This window comes from Chrysochloris asiatica, unplaced genomic scaffold (assembly GCF_000296735.1).
Source record: "Chrysochloris asiatica unplaced genomic scaffold, ChrAsi1.0 scaffold00078, whole genome shotgun sequence".
Lineage (NCBI taxonomy): Eukaryota > Metazoa > Chordata > Mammalia > Afrosoricida > Chrysochloridae > Chrysochloris > Chrysochloris asiatica.
Window position 1 is genome coordinate 11121570 of NW_006408596.1, and position 12433 is coordinate 11134002.

A 12433-nucleotide genomic window follows, 5' to 3' on the forward strand; every position below is an offset into this window, starting at 1 on the left:
TGTGGTTCTTTTCTCTTATCTTATTTATATGGGGGATAACATTTTTCTAATGTTGAACCATCCTTGCATCCCCGATATGAATTCCACTTGATTGTGTTGTATTATCTTTTTGATGTGTTGCTGGATTCTGTTGGCTAGGAGTTTGTTGAGAATGTTTGCATCTATGTTCATGAGGGATACTGGTCTATAATTTTCTTTCTTAGTGTCATCCTTTCCTGATTTTGGTATGAGGGTTATGCTTGCTTCATAAAATGTATTAGGAAGTTTTCCATCCTCCTCTATCTTCTGGAATAATTTGAGTAGAATTGGAGACAGCTCTTCCCTGAATGTTTAGTAGAACTCACCAGTAAAGCCATCTGGGCATGGACTTCTTTTGGTTGGAAGTCTTTTGATGACTTGATCAATTTCTTCTTTTGTTATAGGTCTGTTCAGGTTTTCTACTTCACTCTGTGTAAGTTTAGGTAGGTCGTGTTTATTTAAAAATATATCCATCTCTTCTAAGTTTTCAAATTTGTTGGAATACAACTTTTCATAGCATTCTGTTATTATCCTTTTGATTTCCTTTGGTTCCGTTGTGACATCACCCATATTGTTTCTAATGCGTGTTACTTGTGTCTTCTCTCTGTTCTTTTGTTAGGTTTGCCAATTTTGTTAATCCTTTCATAGAACCAGATTCTTGTCCTGTTGATTCTTTCTATAGTTCTTCTGTTTTCTATCTCATTTATTTCTGCTCTAATCTTTATTTCTTTTCTATTGATGACTGTGGGTTCCCTCTGTTGGTCTGTTTCTAATTGTTGTAGATGTTGTGTTAATGTGTTAATTTTGGTGCTTTCTTTTTTTGGATGTGTGCGTTTATTGCAATAAATTGTCCTCTCAGCACAGCTTTCACCGTGTCCCAAAGATTTTGATATGTTGTGTTTTCGTTCTCATTTGTTTCTAGGAACTTTGTGAATTCACGTTTAATTTATTCTACTACCTAGTTGCTTTTCAGCAGGGTGTTATTCAGTTTCCATGTATTTGACTTGATTTCCTTGGTCTTCCTATTGTTGATTTCTAATTTGATAACATTGGTCTGAGAAGATGGTTTGTAGTATTTTGATATTTGCAAACTTATGGAGATTTGTGGCCTAAGACATGCTCTATTCTGGAGAATGTTCCATGTGCACTGGAAAAGAATGTGTATTGTGCAATTGTTGGGTTGAATGCTCTGTACACATCTATGAGGTCCAGTTGGCTGATTATGTTGTTTAGTTCTTCCGTGTCTTTGTCAATTTTCTTTCTGGTTCTTCTATCCATTACAGTGCTGTATTAAAATCTCCCACTATTATTGTAGATTCATCTATTTCTTTCCTCAAATCTATTAGCGTTTGCTTTATATATTTTGGAGCTCTTTCATTGGGCACATAGATATTTATTATGGTTATGTCATATTGTTTAATTGTCCCTTTAATCATGAGATAATGTCCATGTTTATCTATTATGCTGTTTTTTGCCTTAACGTTTATTTTATCAGAGATTAGTACTGCCACTCCTGTTCATTTTTTATTGCAATTAGCTTTGTTTATTTTTTTCCATCCTTTGACTTTTAATCTGTTTTTGTCTCTGTGTGTGAGATGTGTCTCTTGCAGACAGAAAATTGAAGGATCTTGTTTTCTTATCCATTCTGCTACTCTCCGTCTCTTAACAGGTGCATTTAATCTGTTTACATTCAGTGTAATTATCAATAAGCATGGATTAATTGCTGCCATTATGTTTGTTTTTTTGTGGTGCTGCTACTTTCTTTGTGTTGTGTGTCTTCCTTTTTGAGTTCATGCTTTCTGTGTTCTTTCTTGTGAGTTTCCTCATAGTTTTAATGTCTTCAAGTTCTTCTTGGATTTTCATTCTCTTGGTATGTTGTGAAGTGTTAATTTTCTTTGAGGTTGCCTTATAGTCCATTAACTTTTCTCTCCATTTAGTGTAGTCTATTTTACCCTGTAATCTACCTGATCTTTTAACCATCTGGATCTCCATTCCTACGTTTTTACCTTCTTTTACTTTGTAATTGTTTTGATCATAGACTGACCTCCCAGATTCTCTGAGTTTGTTCTTATAGTTTTGTTCTGTTCTCGACTCTTCCTTCTGTCAATTTAATTCTGGGAGGTGCTGCCATGTATGTCAATTTCTAGTTGTTGTCTGTTCTCAGTCCACAGATCTCCCTTTAGGATGTTTTGTAGCATAGGGTTGGCTTTGGCAAAATCACTTAGCTTCTGTTTATCCTGGAACATATGGAGTTCTTAATCTATCCTTCTGTTTATCCATTCCTTCACGCAACAGATAATTTTGAGTACCTACTACAGGCCAGGCTCTGTTCTAGACACCAGCCTTTAACCTATGATGTGATTTTTAAGTCTTTTACATCCTTTCTCCAACACCCCAGTCCTTGTTAACAGCCACTTCTAGCAGCAGTACTTCCTCCTACATAACTCTAAAACATGAACTAGGCTGCATCAGACTTCTAAAACATTCTGAATTACACCCATCTCCCAAGTATCGTGACTGCAGCTGCCCAGTTCAGTTTCTCATGCACCACTGACCGTGCCTCTGAGCAACATCCCAGAGCAGCAGCATCACTATCACCTGCCTACTTATTAGAAAACACACCTTCTCGACCTCCAGGGATGGTCTCAAGTTTGCAGACCAGGTGTTGTTGTTAAGTGCTATCAAGTCGGTTCCGATTCATAGCAACCCTGTATAAGGTTTCCGAGGAGCAGCTGGTGGGTTTGAACCGCCAACCTTGTGGTTAGCAGTCCAGTGTTTATTCCACAGCACCACACCAGGACTGGTAATCTATGGGAATCCACACTTTTCTATCAGAATAATAAATGTATCTGTATTTGGGATGTCATACATTCACTTTGCTGTATAAAATAATTGTTTTATTACTCCCATCCAATAAGCTACCTCTGTCCACTTAAAGATTTACCCAAGAAAGCAGTTTACTTTCTGCATCATGCTGAATAAGGTGCTGTTCCAAAGGATTTCATTATTCAAAACTCACTAAGAAATATGGTAATTGTGTGGCTAACACACGCTGGTTTCATTCATCTGTATTCAAATCCAGCTCCACCAGTTACTAGACAGGCTTAGAGGAAACTATTTCACATCGGTAAGTCTGTGTACTGCTCTGTAAAACTGAGAATGACAGTATTACCTCCCACACAGGACTTTCGGGCAGATTAAAAAAGATAAGCCATATAAAATGCTGAATGCAGGCCAATCACTTTTACCTTTTATTGTGTATTCTATCATGCTGTCATAAAAGTCGATTTCATTTGTCAATAATGCTAATTTTCTCTTTGCTGCTCACCCACACATCCAACTCTATTTCCTCTATCTTCCAACTGCCCACAGACAATGCATTTCACTTGTCTTCTCTTTGTAGGCCGTCTTCCCAACTTTCCTTTTTCTTGCTTGGACTTGGTCTTTAAACATAAATGCTTTGAATTTAGAATCGTATTATAGAATATCACTTAGCACTAAATAAATATAATGCATTAGGAAAAAATAATTGGGGGTGGAGGCAGCTTTGCTGTCCAAAGACTAAGTTGTTGTTGTTAAGTACCATCAAGTTGAGTCAATTCCAACCCATAGTGACCCTGTACACAAGGTTTCCAAGGAACAGCTGGTGGGTTTGAACCACCAACCTTGTGGTTCACAGTCCAATGCTGATCCTACAGTGCCACACCATAAGTCCAACAGGTTAGGTGATTATAAACAAAAGATGCCAAATGTTGCTTCAGATGTTAGAATGTTGATAAAATTGGGGATGAGGAAGAGCACAATAGGCTAAAAAACACACTTCCCTAGCAAACATGTCAGCAAATTCTTTTCGTCCTGACTCGGAAGAAACACATAAGCTACAGAAGTTGCCAACAGCATTCCCCACTAAGTCAGAAACATGAGTCCCTGCTCCAAGACATCTTGTCTGAACAAGTTCCTCATCCTAACACATCTGCATTGCATTTGTTTTGGGAAAGCAAAAGAAACAGCAAAGGAGAAATAAAAATCACTGTTTGCCTAGAGCTTTCACATATTCACACACTTTTCATCACTCATCTCCTCTCTCTGAGTTGCCACTTCTGTCTTGGGAGGAGCATCAGTATTCCTAGTGGTGCTGTGGGGTCAGCACTGGGCTGGTAAGCACAAGGTGAGCAGCTCAAACCCAGTAGCCACTCTGCAAAAGATGAGCTTGTCTGCTCCCATCAAGAGTTACACTCTGGAAAACTCTAAGGAGCAGCTCTACTCTGTCCTATACAGACAACCTAAGTCAGACTTGACTTGACGGAAGTTAGTATGAAAGGCTAAGTAGCTGGGCTTGAACTTAGCAAGAAGATGCAGGCTGAATATTGGGCTTACTGGTAGGATAGAAACTGATGGAACCCTCATTTATATGACCCTTAGCCACCTTTTCAGACCTGGAAATGAACTCACCCTGTGGCTCAATCTTCTGCCAAACAACAGACAGATCTATAAGGGAACAGTAACACTAGGGAGGTCTCTAAGCCTTAAGACAATCATTTGAGCTCAAAAAGGCAGCATTTACTCAAAAACAAATTTCAGAAGGGTAGGAAAGGAGGAGATTTGCAAACAGAAAATACAGGGAAATGGGATAAGCGAGGTTAGGTTGAGGGGACTGCAATTAATGACATGAAACAAGAGTATGTTTGAATTGTTGAATGGAAAACTGATCTGCTTTATAAGTCTTCATCCAATTCACACTACAAAGTTTTTTTTTTTTTTTAATTGACAAAAGAAAGAAAATGTAGGAATAACAGCAACATTTTATCAGTGCATAAAGTGACTTGCAGCTCGATGAGTAACTGACACACAACATCAACCTCACCTGGGTATTGTGCCAAGTATGGAAGTTATTTAACCACAGCTCACTCAAAGCACACATGGAGTTTATCCATAAACACAGTTTTCATTATTAATCAACTATTGGTTTCGTTGGAATAATTTTTTTCCAGCAAAACTGGATGCAGTAAAATACCCTTCACCACAAGAGTGAGTCTCACAGAGCTATCCGAAGAAGGGTCATTTCTGAAAACAGCATTTCAGAGCTCTATCAATTTAATGCTGAAAGCCTTCTCAGTGTTTTCCCCTGGATCAATCTTCTCTTTCTCTACTTCGCTACAAAGCAGGGCTTCACTTGTTCTTATCATTTGCACAGCCCTGCAACGTCACTTCTGAGCACGTAACAATGCTGATTGTTATGTCCTGTTGATACAATGACATAACAATCCTATGTCATTTGGATAAGTCCCTCTTACTCCCTGGCAGCATTATTTGCTCTGAAATTTGCTTTGATATTAATACATGAGCTATGTTAGAATGGTATGTACTTTCCCATTCTTTCGCTTCATCAGGTTTATTTAATTAAAGTGGGTTTCTTGTAGACATCACATAGCTGGGTCTTGATTTTAACGAGGATGTTTAAACTATTTACATTTAGTCTTACAAGGTTGAATTTAATCTTAACAGTCTGCTATTTGTTTTGTATTTGTTCCCATCTGTTCTTTGTTCCTCCCTTCCCACCCCCCATCCCTAACCCAGGGCTTTCTTTTTCCATCTTTTTTTTTTTTTTTTTTTAATTGAGTACTTGAATGGACAATGTTTGGTGGTGGTAGTGTGCCGTGGAGTCTGTTCCGACTCATAGCGATCCTGTATAAGGGATTTCGAGGCTGTAAATCTTTACTGGAACAGAAAGCCTCATCTTTCTCCTGCGTAATGGCTGGTAGTTTCAAACTGCTGACCTTGAGGTTAGCATTCCATCTCATAACCACTATGCTACCATTTTAATTCCTTTGTTGGCTTATTGGCTAAAAGTATGCTGTGTAATTTTAGTTGGTTGTTTAGAATTTTATTACATATCCTGACCAGTGTGCGTTCAAGTTATAGTACAAGAACTTTCCAGCAGAATACTTTCATTTCTTCCCTCCCAGCTTCTATGCTACTACTGCCATACTCTGTATTTCCACGTTACAAACCCCACAATACATTGTTGTTATTTTTACATACGTAGGAATAACCTTTTAAAGAGATTTAAATAAAAAGAAAAAAAGGTCATTTCTGTTTATTCACACAATTGCCACTTTTGGTACTTTGCCATTATCACTTTTAACAGCATCATTAAATTCGGAAAATTTCACAAGATTTGCAATTTCACCATGCAACTTATTTATAAAGTTTTGTTTGTCTGACCCCAAAATGCATGGGTAAAAGAGACACAGCAGTCATCAGGGAGGAATGTCTGAATGAGAGCTCCTTTAACAAATGGTCAACTTACTAGTTACAACAGTTCTATCAGGGCTACACTTACAATGTCAAAACTGTGGATATTTGAATTACAAGAATGGTCTATTACAACTGGCAAAACAAAGTCCAAAAAGACACTGTTCTACAGCCTTCAGTGGTGAGTAGAAACTGGGCTCTTAAAAGTTCATGATCAGCCATCTGAGGTGCAACTATAGGTCTCTTCCTGTCCAAAGGAAAGAATAGTGATGAATACTGAAAACAGTTGGCACCAATTATACCAATGGACTAATGAATCACATGAATATCAGTCTCCATGACCCTGAGACCAGAAGAACTAGACAGTGCCCAGCTACCACTACCAACTGCTCTGAAAGGGATCATCGATAAGGTCTTGGATACACTGGGAGCCAAGTGGTACAAGATCAAAAGGGCAACATTTACCTAAGGAACAACTTCCGAACCTCTGGGAAGGAGGGTGGCATGGAACTAAGAACCACAGAGAGGAAGCGGAGTAACTGTTGTTACATGGAGGGGAATGCAGTCATTGAGAGGAAACAAAGTATATGATTTGTTCAATGCAAAACTGACGATCTGCTCTGTAAATTTTCACTCAGTTCACAATAAAAAGTTTCCCAAAAAAGCCTCCAAACTCAAGTATCATTAAAAATGATGGAACAAACAAGATGGAGGAGAAGGTAGAAGTGCAGTGAGGAGCTCCGGACCAAGAATACTGGACCAAGCAGGCTCAAGGGATAGTGTCAGAATTCTGAACTACATATAAAGGAATATTTAGAAGGTTGGAAGGCTTACAGCTGGAGGAATTAGTAGCAGAAGAAATCCAGTGCTTTCTAATCCAAGATGCTCAGCTGCTCCCAAAGTCACCACCTTGGGTGAGACCAAGCAGGGGAAGGATCAGACTAGCCACAGACACCTGACAGAACCATGGGAAAAAATGTGTGGGCATTCTCTCTTTCTTTTTTGTATCTATTCATTGGTCTTTTGCTGCCTGTGCACCTCCATTCTGGTGACTAGAGGGGGTGCCTGAGCAAGTGGACACCTCACCCCCACCCCCAGAGGGTTCTACTACTATGTGCACAGATCTCCTTGAAAGTTAAAGTGACAGTTTTCACTTACAACCTAACAGCAGTGCAAAACGGCTACAGCCAGCCATGAAGTGTTTATCACTAGGAAAAAGGCCTGAATGGGGATTGTGGAGCGGGACAGGAAGACTAAAAAGGAAATTGGCTAAAACTTAAATCCTGAGTTACATCACAACGACTAACGGTGACATCTTGAAGTTTTTCAGGAAGAAGAGCGAAAAAGGAAGCCCATTTCTTGATCACATCTACGCGGAGGCAATCAGAAAGCATGAAAAATACCAAAATACACACTCATCTAAGTATTAAGGCCACAGATAACTCCTGAATATGCTCAAAAAACAGAAGCAGATGATCATATCTGCACATGTCCAGAAACAAAGTGACTGAGGCAAATGAGCTGGAAGCAGACCTACACTCCGTACTGGAAGATGGGCAGGCTTTGGAAATGCCTGAGAAGGAATTCAGAAAAATGATTATAAAATGTATCAAAACACGATACAATGGAAATGAGAAAAATATAAGGAAGATGTCAGGAAAGTGCTACAGTTTCAATCAAGTAAGATAGATAACAGCATTGGAAACAATCCAAAACCTACAGAAAGAGGTCCAAACAATTAATAATAGAATATCAGAAGTGGACAATACACTGAAAGGGCAAAGGAGCAAACTGAAGAGTTAGAAGCCAGAACTAGTGAGCTAAAAGATAAATCGCTCAACACTACTAAGATAGAAGAGCAAACACAAAAAAGAACAAAAAAAATCTGAACAAGACCTAAGAGATTCATGTTGGACAACACAAAGAGGAATAACAAGAATTATCAGCATTCCAGAACAAGAAGAATCACACAAGACCACAGAGGAGATAATTGAAGAGCTTCTGGATGAAAATTTCCCTAACATCCTGAAAAGCAAAAAGATAAGCATTCAAGAAGCTCAGTGAACCCCAGGAAGGATACACCCTAAAAGACAATCACCAAGATATATAATAATCAAAGATAAGGGCAGAATCCTGAAAGCAGCTAAGGAAAAGAGAAATGTAACATACAAAGGAAAGCAAATCAGATTAAGCTCGGGTCTTTCAGCAGAAACCATGTACACGCAAGCAAATCAGATTAAGCTTGGATCTCTCAGCAGAAACCATGTACACAAGAAGGCAATGGGGAAACATATATATAAACCCTGAAAGAAAAAAAACCTGCCACCCAAGAATCCTCTACCCAGCAAAACTGTCAATCAAATACGATGGTGTAATCAAAACATTCCAGGATAAACAGAAGCTAAGGGATTTTGCCAAAGCCAACCCTGCTATGAAAAACGTCCTAAAGGGAGTTCTCTGAACTGAGACCCAACAAGAATAGACAACAACTACAGAATGGCGTACATGGCAACATCACCCTGAACTCAGTCGACAAATGGAAGAGTCAAGAACAGAATAAAATTATAAGAACAGATGATCTAAGAGGTCAGTCTATGATCAAAAGAATTACAATGTGAAAGAAGGTAAACACAAAGTAACAGAGATCCAGGTGGTGGGAAGGTCAGGTAGATTACAGGATAAAACAGACTGTCTTAATTGGAGGGAAGAGTTAATGGAATATAAGGTAATCACAACAGTGAGGTTGCGGTGGGGGAGTTTAGGTCAGGTGTTGGGGAGGACAATACAAGAAGGGGGAAGAGGTAGAAGAACAAGACAGACAGCAGAACACTGAGACAGATTCACATGTCCTAAGTGGGACAGAGGTAAACAGTGATGCATGCTCATACTTGGAACAACAGGGCTCTGGGATACAGAGATCTAGGCATAGTTTGAAGAGAGGAAATAATACTAAAATGCTTGACTGCTTTATGAATATTGGTTTCCCTTGCCTACTAATTGTAAAATAGACACTTGAGTGGGATAGAAAGGAATGTTGGGAAACATGATTACAGAAAACTTGTAAGCCCGTCTTCAGCCTATTAACTGATTGGAATACCTAAAAGGGGTTCTTGTGCTTGCCCAGTGAAATAGGCCTCTTGCAAAGCCTTTACACAGTATAGAACCTTAGGTGGAATCCTGAGTCCCATCCAGAACCTTATGAGGTGGGACATTCCCACTAGCAAGGCCAAGCAGACCAGCCTGGAACAGCTAGAGCAACAGAAGATACATCTTCAAAGAAAGATCATCAGGAAAAACCCAAACAAAAATGTCAGCATGACTGGCTACTACAAGAATAAGCAAGCTGTTCTCCAGGAAGCCAGCAAGGCAAGCAATCAAGTTCCTTCAGGACAAAACCCCCTCTAAGAATGAAACTCAAAGGGACTACATGAACAGACATGTAAACTTGCTGGTGACCACATTGCTCTACTGGTGAGTGGAAGAGGGGGAAAGGCAGCTATGAAGAAATGGGCTGAATTCAACCACAGTCCATTGACTCCCGTTGACCTGGAGATGTGAGAGAGAAAAGGAAGGCCTGGTTGGTCCACAGTTTGGTAAGACCTGAGGACAATTGAGCCCATGGACAAGGACATAGCCACAGAGGGCTGGAGCTGAGAGTGAAGCATCTAGTTGATGTGAACTAGGGGAGATCCACAAGAACATCCAACACTTACTGACAGTACCCCTTTGACCTAGCCTCAACAGAGGCTGACCTAGAACTTGACTAGAGGAAGATTACAAAAGAAAAAAAAAAAAAATTGTTTGTTTTTGATAAAGGAAACAAGGGTAAATTGCTACAATTTCATGAACCTGACCTATACGCATGGAGGTAGTAACTCTAAATACCAACAGAAAGTGAAGGAGTCTTTACATGAAGTATCAATGCTATCCCCTCTGTACACATGGTAGATAGGGACAGGCAACTTAGACACTGGCTACCTAAAATCAGGGGACGATAAAGGTTCGAAGTGACTGGCTTACAAGGTTTCAAGAGGGAGCTTAGTTGAAGAGTGTGGAGGCTGGGAAAGAGATGGGGATAAGATTCTTATGATTCTATAGTGAATTACTGTTATCATGACTAACTGCAACTGTCACAATTGTAAAGGTAGAAGTTTTGTAACAAAAACAGGGGAGTGGTTAATCTTACATAACAGAAATAGAGGAAGAAGAGCACAAGTAGAATTTGGGATCTTACCCACAGACGCAGCAACACCAGAGATGGAGGCAGAGATGGGGACATGGAGAGAGAGAGCAGCTGAGGACTCTAGATTCATGGGAAGAGAGGGACTATGTGCCGGTGGCCAGGAGGCAGACTTGCAGAATGTACCCTTTGGTGGTATAAATTATCATATATGCCTGAGTGTATTTTGATTTTGTTTTTAAAAAAATCTGAAGTGAATAGAGAAAAATACTGTTAACTGATGGTACATGGAGGGGATTATAATCATTGCAATGAAACAACGTGTATGATTTGTTGAATGTAAAACTGATGATCGGCACTCAATCCACAATGAAAACCTTAAAATCAAACAAACAAACAAAAAAACTGACAAGGCTTATTGGGTCAGAGATGGGGGAGCCCTGAGACTGTGGCCCTTGGTTACCCTTCAGGTCTGGAACTAAACTCACTACCCTCCCCCCCGACCCTGGTTCAATTTTCAGACGAGTAATAGATAGGTATGTAAGGGGGACAACAACATTAGTGAGGTACGCACACCATAGAATGATGAACCATTTGAGATCAAAAGGGCAGCATTTACCCAAGGACAAAATTCAGAGTTAAGGGAACTGCAATCATTACGATATAACAGAGTGTATGATTTGTTGAATGTGAAACTGATGATTTGTTCTGTAAATCTTCACTCAATTCACAATAAAAAGTTTGTGTGTGTTTTTTTAAAAAAAAGAATGCTCTATGATTGCAATGGGGAAAAAGGGGGAATAAAGTTAAGATGCTTGGCTGTCTTTTGAATCTTGATCTTCCTTGCATTATAATATAAAATAGACACTGGAGGGGGGGAGAAAGGAATAGTCAGAAACATCACCATAGAAAGCTTGTAAGTCTGTCTTCTGCTTATAACTGACTGGAATACCTAAAATGGGGCTACAACGTGCCCAGTGAAGGAGGCTTCCTGCGGAGCCTTTGCAATACATAAGACTATAGGTAGAAGCCTGAACCACATCCAGATCTCCAGAGATGGGAAATTTCCACTTGAAAGGACGAGCAGACCAGCCTGGAGCTGCTAGAAAAACAAAAGATACTTCTTGAAAGAAAGACCTACAGGAAAAATGCAAAACAATAGAGGCAGATGGACTGTTACTACAAGAACAAACAAGTTGCCTGCATAGGAAACTTCAAGGCCAGTGGTCGGGTCCCCTCAGTGCAAACCCCCTTCCAAAATTAAGACTCAATAGAAATACACGCCCTGATTGGTGACCACACTCATCACCGATAGGGGGAAGTGATGTAAAAGCAGCAATGAAGCGGCAAGCTAAGCCCTACAAGGTTCGATGGGCTTCTGTAGACCCGGGTGGAGACCTGGTTGGCCAGCAGTATGGGGAGACCTGGGGACTCTTGGGCCCAGAATCAGTGGCGTGGCCACAGAGGACTAGAGTGGAGAGTGAAGCTACCAGCCGACAGGAAGAGAGGGTATATGCACAAGAACACCCCCACTTGCAGATAATACCCACTTGACCTGGCTTCGATGACTAGATGATCAGAGCTCAACCAGGAGAAGAAAGAAGAGGAAAAAAAGTGTAATCTGATAGAGTTTGATGAACTTGACCTACACCTATGTATGCAGTAACTCAAAAGAGGGAACAGATCCTTACAGCAAGAATCATTCCCACCCCCTCCACACACAGAGCAGACAGGGATGGGCAACTTGGACACTGGATACCCAAAATGGGGAGTCGGGGTGGGGGACTACAAAGGCAAGAAGTGACTGGCTTACAAGCTTTCAAGAAGGAACCTAGAGCCAGGGGCCACGGAGGAAGGCAGAATCTCCAGTGAGTACTATCCAATGTGTCTGGGTGGAGCTGATGAAATGAAATGCAGATGGGTCACTTGTGATACAATAGTGAATGATTGTTATCAGGACTGATTGTGAGGGTTGGAAAT

The 12433-nt window shown here is 40.1% G+C and overlaps 1 protein-coding gene across 1 annotated transcript in view; it reads right to left on the minus strand.

Annotated features, from left to right (window-relative positions):
- The window catches only part of FBXW8 (F-box and WD repeat domain containing 8), a 237150-nt gene that overhangs the window by 99612 nt on the left and 125105 nt on the right, over window positions 1-12433 (minus strand). The window lies entirely within an intron of this gene.